Source organism: Diabrotica virgifera, chromosome 1 (assembly GCF_917563875.1).
Source record: "Diabrotica virgifera virgifera chromosome 1, PGI_DIABVI_V3a".
NCBI classification, from domain to species: domain Eukaryota; kingdom Metazoa; phylum Arthropoda; class Insecta; order Coleoptera; family Chrysomelidae; genus Diabrotica; species Diabrotica virgifera.
The window spans coordinates 253,017,708-253,024,729 of record NC_065443.1 but is presented as its reverse complement, the minus strand read 5'-3'; positions in this window follow the sequence as shown (position 1 = coordinate 253,024,729).

The window sequence follows — 7,022 nt, the reverse complement described above, 5'->3', positions numbered from 1 at the left end:
AATCTTAAATAGGAACCCCCATTTTTTATTACAGATTTGGATCCCTACGTAAAAATAAGTAACTTTTATTCTAGACATTTTTTCGAATTATGGAGAGATGGCGCTATAATCGGAAAAAACCATTGTTGGAAATGGAAAATTAAATTAAAAAATGGAAAGTCCCCCACTTTATGGAAAATGTTACTTACTTAACTTTTTTTGGTTTTAGAACCCAATAGGTCCTCATAACGCATAACGCAAGTAACTGCAAATTTAGCATACTTTCCTCCTCTACTATTAGAAGAATGGGGAAGAACCGAGTGGTGCTTCATCATCATAGTCATTAACATCTTAGTAGATGTGTTGAGGTTCATAATTGGGCTTCAGCAGCTCGGACAGTTTGATTGATAATATTTCTCCACTGGTCGCGGTCAACAGCATACTGTTTGTTGAGAAGCTTTTTAGTAATGTCCGCCCATCGCTGTGGAGATCTTCCGCGTTGGCGTTGAGTCTGAGGCCTTCCTTGGACCACCAACCGCTCCATTTTGTGATCACTTCGATGGATATGACCAAAGAACTTTAAAATTCTAGAGTAAACGGTACTGGAGAGACGCTGATCTGGTTTAATTTCATCCAGAACCGAGATATTTGTACGGCGAGCCGTCGATGGAATTCGAAGCAGGCGTCTCCATGTCCACATTTCAAAGGCGTCTATACGTCGTCTATCTGATTCTTTGACTGTCCATGTCTTGCATGCATAATAAAATATGGAAAAGACCAGAGTTGAAAACGAGTCTCTTTTTGTTTGTCATAGTAATGTGACGATCACGCCAGACCCCGTTTAGTTCACTCATTGCTGCTCTTGCTAGTTGAATGCGTCTTCTAATTTCGGGTTCACAACTGCCTGTGTTGTTAACTAGAGCTCCAAGATATATCATAGATGAGACTACCTCGCATCCCGCAATAGTTTGAGTTTCATGAAACTGTTGTTAAAGATCAATAACCATGATTTTGGTTTTGTTGTAGTTAAACATGAGTCCAAATTTAGCACTTTCTACCTCGAGTTTTTTTAATAATTCAGTAATTTCTTCTGGAGTAGAGGCTAGAAGTGTAGTGTCGTCTGCGAAACGCAAGTTAGATATCTTAACACCACCTAGGTTTACTCCTCCCTCCCAACCATCCAAGACTCTGCGCATTATGAACTCCGAATAGATGTTAAATAATAAGGGAGATAAAACGCATCCTTGGCGTACTCCCTTCTCCAAAGTGCATTTGTCAGACAGGTATCCGTCCATTCGAATATATGCCAGGTTATCTTGGTACAGTTTGCTAATAAGGTGAGTCAAGTGTTTAGGTACACCCATTGTCGTCAATATGCTCCATAGTTTGTCCCATCTAACATTATCAAAGGCCTTTGTATAATCGACGAAACATATAAATATCGGGATCTGGTATTCTCTGGCTTTTTCTATGATGTTTCTTACATTAAGGATTTGTTCTCTAGTACCTCTGCCCTTTACAAATCCAGCCTGCTCAGGTGCTATTTGCCAACTTATGAAGTTTTCTAGACGCCGTTGCAGTATGTAGAGGATCACCTTACTGGCGTGTGATATTAGAGCTAATAGCCTGCAGTTGTTACAATTATTTGTTGAACCTTTCTTATGAAGAGGTATGATTATGGTCTTTCTCTAATCCTCAGGCCAGACGCCTGTGTGCCATATTTCATTACACAATCGATGTAATATTTTCACTCACATTCCGGAAGATGCTTCAAGACGTCTGCAGTAATGAGATCATATCCCGCTGCTTTGTTTAACTTAAGTCTTTTTAAAGCGAATTCCACCTCGGAAAAAAGTATGTCAGGTTCAGATTCAAAACTAGTGTGGTGTGTCTCTGTTGAAGGAGAATGGAAAGTGGAGGTCTGGCAGTCAGGTACAAACGGGGTGTCCGCTGGCATCTGGTCCGTATTGGCGTATAAAGACTTACAATCCGCCCTCCAAACATCAATAACCTTGTCCAAATCCGTCTGTACATTACCTTCATCATCTTTGATAGACCAAGATTTCTGCTTGAATTTAAGTGTGAGTAGTCTGACTTTATCAAAGAGTTCTTTGGTGTTATTTGTGTCGGCATGTAGTTGAATTTCTCTGCAGATTTTCTCTATATGTTTGTTTTTGTCTCGTCTACAAGCAGCCTGAATAGCTCTAGATAGCTGTCGGTACTGGGAATTCCTGAGAGGGTTCTCGATTCCAGCAATTTTAAGTTTTCTACGTTCTTCAACGAGGTCAAAAGTATCTGCAGACATCCACACTTTTTTTGGTCCGGTTGAGACGGCATTAGACTGTGCCTCGCAGTCAGTCAAGGTCTGTATCAAGGTATTCTTAAAAGATAACCAAATCTTTTCGGAATCATGAGTGACGATAGTTGGTAAAATATTTTCGAATCTTTCATTACATTTGCTTTTAAATTGTTGTGTATCTTTTATTTTTGATATCCTCTTGTTTCGGATCCTAGCACATGCCTTGAATTTTTGCTTTAGCGTTGCAAAAAGAAGTTGGTGGTCAGAGCCGCAGTCAGCGCTAGGTCGTGTTTTAAATTGGCTAATAGATGTTTTCCAGCGATGTTTAATCATTATGTAATCGATTTGATTTCGGTGTCGTCCGTTAGGTGAGATCCAAGTGTACAATCTTCTGGGGCGGTGCTTATACATAGAGTTCATTATTGTCAAGTCATTGTCAACGCAGAACTGGATAAGGCGGTCTCCCCTTGAATTACGTTCACCTATTCCATATCTACCCACAATATTTCGTATATGTTCGTCAGCCATAGTAACTCCGATTTTTGAGTTTAAATCACCCATGATGATAGCGATTTCTTTATTTGGGATATTTTGCAGATATGATTCCAGTTCGTTGAAAAAAGATTCAGTTGTATCATCATCAGCAGTTGAGGTAGTCGCATAGACCTGAATCAAATGGACAATAAAGGGAGATCCATTTAGTTTTAAGGATACGATCACTGATAGCTTGATATCCCAGTATATAAGGAGAAAGAGATTTTGAAACCCAAAAGCCAACACCATTGATACTTTTGTTAGTGTTGCCGGAAAAGCACATGATATGTCCCAAACTAGTTATGTAGTGCCCCTCGTTACGGAAGTGAAGTTCAGAGAGCCCGGCCACAGAGATATTGGTTCGTTCCAGTTCCTTCTCCAGAATAGCTTGTTTGCCCGGTTGTAAAAGACCACGGACATTCCATGTAGCTATGTTGTATGGTTTGCGGTTATTAAGTTTTTGTTTTTCACCAGTAGCACATTTCGCATGTAAAGCCTGATGAGTCACGTCTACATGCCCGGTAACTGATTTCACACATTCCTCTTCGGACGAGAAGATGCGCCGGGTGCCATCCGGATCGCGAAGCTTATCATCCGAGGCCTCGCAGCTATTGCTCATATCATGAACTTTCGTGGGTGAAATAAAGGGGTGGTTTCCCGTTGCTTTCCCCTTTGGTTGGGAGTGCTAATAAGGAAATTTGTTTAAACAGGGTTAGTAGGAAAGGACAATGGTATCTACTGTTTGGACTTAGTAGATATACCAAGGCTCGCGTGGGCAGGGTCGCATACCTGAAGTAGGACTATCACCTATTGGGATTATAGACGAGTCTCTACCCGCTACCCTGAGAAAATTAGGAGTGTGTGAATGGGGAGAGGCGCAAGTTACGCAGTTTGTGTGTAGGGTGCGCGACATGTATATGCCACACACCCCCGCGCAAAAAGGACCTCTTCCACTCAAACACGGTCAAGAGGACTCATCCGACACTCGGGGTGTGGCTGAGATAGGTTCTTGGTAAATAAATGGGTATGGGACGAGATGGAATGTTGGGTAAGGACAGCGGTCAGCTGCTCCTGCGTTCGCCTCTTACGACCAGTAGGAGATACTGTGGGTGTATTCTTTTTAGCGGCCCGCATCCCACACGAGTGGTGCTAACCAGCATCAAATCTCGAAAGTTGCAATACTTTGTACACACTATGCGAAATGAATCTAGATATGTCCTCTTACAAGTCATCCTGCAAGGAAAAATATTTAGTTAACATCCTGGTTTAACATCCCGGTTAAACAACCTTAGAACCTGGTTCAACACAACATATTATGTGCATTTTTTCCGCGTTGCTGCAGATAAAATAAAGATTGCCATGACGATCGCCAACATTGGTCACTGATAGGCATATCAAGAAGAAGAAGAAAGATGACTCTATTAGATATTTCATTAATTGTTACTACCACGTCGTGTCTATGTTGGTTGTCCTCGATATCGGAAAAATATATTGTGACTTCATGTATTGAGAAACAACCTGAGTACCTATATTCACTGATACACAGTACATAAATATTCAACGTGTTCATTTCTTGACTAATACTGTGCCTCATATGATCATATGAGTGCAAATAATCATATCTAAAATATTGTCAGGTATAGACAACCCAACTAATGCATGAAGAATGTTCCGATTTTTTTATAGACCCATAGCTAATAAACACATTTCTTTATTTTGTTTAAATTCTTCGAAAATGCTACATATTTCTGTGTATCTACTTAGTCTGATATATTATCGTAGGATTCACTTTTGTCTGGAAGGAGTCTGCAAAGACTAGTCCACTGATTTAACATAGCAACAAAATTTGATATGACAATCTCATCTCAGAAAACTAAAACAATAGTAATCAGCAAAGAACCTATCAGATGCAAAATAAAAATTGACGGTATCAGTATTGAACAAGTAATGGGAATAAAATACCTTGAAATTACCCTGTCCAGCTATGGAGACCTGGATAAAGAAGTGAGAAATCAAGTACAATAAGCAAAGATACTGGCAGGATGCCTTAATAGTCCAGAAAAATAATAATAATAATAGGTCTCGACACTTAAGCAGCCCTGGTTGCAAATGGATTTTTGAGTATTTTATACCTAATCAGGGCCTCGCCAAGGCTTTCAAGCGCCCCGAGGCAAATAATTTTAGGCGCCCCTTTCCTCCTTCCTTTTTAAGTATTTTTTTGTAGCTTAGTGAATTGTTATACGGTATACCTACAAACTATTTTTTATGTGTTAGGAAAGTATAATCATCACCATAAACTAACCGTTATCGTCCACTGCTGAACATAGGTCTCCTCTAAGGTTCTCCATTTCTTCTTATCTTGAGCTACCAGCTATCCAGTTCCCGGCAGTTCTCTTTACATCGTCACTCCAGCGCGTTGGTGGTCGATCTCTGCTTCGTTTATACGATTGTCCGCCCGCGGTCGCTATTTCTTTTTTGCTACATGTTCTACTATGTCTTTGATTTTTGTTCTTTGCCTGATATTATTTGTTATTCTGTCTCCTTATGATTCTTAGCATGGTCCTCTGGGTAAAGGTACGATTCCGACATCGACGGCAGACGGCAGACGGCAACTGCAAACTGCAGTTACAGTTGTTACCATGACATACGTATTTACTTTGCATTAGTAACTTGTATAATTATTAGCAACTCACGTTCTGCCGGACAGCAATTGAAGTTGGATGTCGGAATCAGTCTCATACAAATTAATAGTGCAAAGTAGTGACGTCTGTCACGGCGACAACTGCAACTGCTGTCTTCAGTTGCAGTCTACCGCCTGCCGTCGATGTCGGAATCGTACCTTAACCCTTATTTTCTGCTCTTAGATTTTCAGCAGCAGGAAAGTAATATACTTACTGATAAGTTATTACGAAAAGTTATAAATATTTACAAAAAACAACGATTACATTATCAGAGAACAAATAAATTAGGTATATAATTACATATTATTATAGTCCATTTATTATTATAGCTAATTTTAACAAATAAAAAAAAATGATATTGCGTCGTCGGGGATGAAAAAATATACGTTAAAATTAAGTCCGGAAGTGGATAAACTGACTAATTCTAAGCAACTTTTGTTCCATAATAATATACAGTTTGTTCTACTAAGTCAATATTATTCCATTTATTTGCGAGTGAGCATATTGTTCATTTTTCAACATAAAAACTACAGTTTTAGACCGTTTCTCGCAACTATCACAAAAAGTGTGTATTTTATTGAAAACAATGTTCTTAGCAAAAATAGAGCTTATAAAAAAATTTAAAAAACTTGTGCACGCATGAAGTCAGTAGATCTAGTAGAAGAAGAGTTGTAGCTCGAGAAAAGTGGGTTCTTATTCGTCAAATTAGAAATCGACCATTTCAACGTAAAATAACCAAAAAATGAAGCACTTTTCGGGCAAAAATCATTACAACTTTTTTAAAATCTTTAGAAAAAGCTTTATTTTTGTTTTTTAAAAAAGTTTCTAGTAGCAAAAGTAAGCCGGTAACACTGAAAATAAAGTTGGTCCCTTCTTTTTAATAAAAAACATCGTAAACATCTCCGCTTAATTAGCATCCCAAATGAAATTAATCGTTACTGCTTTACAATTTACTTCACAATTATGTATATTTATATGATCTGGAAGTTTCACCATTTAAAAGTGCTTATTTTAAAAAAAAATTGCTTTTAAATAAACAAAAATAAATTTGAAATTTTTTGCTTTTAGAAAGAAAATGCTTTTTTTTCAAAATTTTTACTAAGAATATATTTTCGGTAAAATACTTACTTTTTGAGTAATTTGTTGGTGGAAAACGGTGGAAGACGAAAAACTGTCTAAAAACGTGGTTTTTTGTTGAAAAATGAACATATTCACTCGCAAATAACTCGAAAAGTAGATATTAACTTAAGTAATATAAAAACTTTATAGAACAACTTAACTTTATAGTTATGTACTTACAATTCGTCAGTTTATTCACTTCCGGACTTATTTTTAACGTAAGTATATTTTCCCCCGTGAAGGAGTGGTGTTCCCCTAAGACAAAAGCACACGTCGACACAATTGTTAGCTATGTGTATGCCAAATATGCTAATCGAAGCTGTTCCTTAAAATTCAGAGGTTTTGCAATATTTTACCGTGAGTGAATGGAGTAATAGTTTAGTTTAAGGGGAACTGAGAAAAATGCCGAA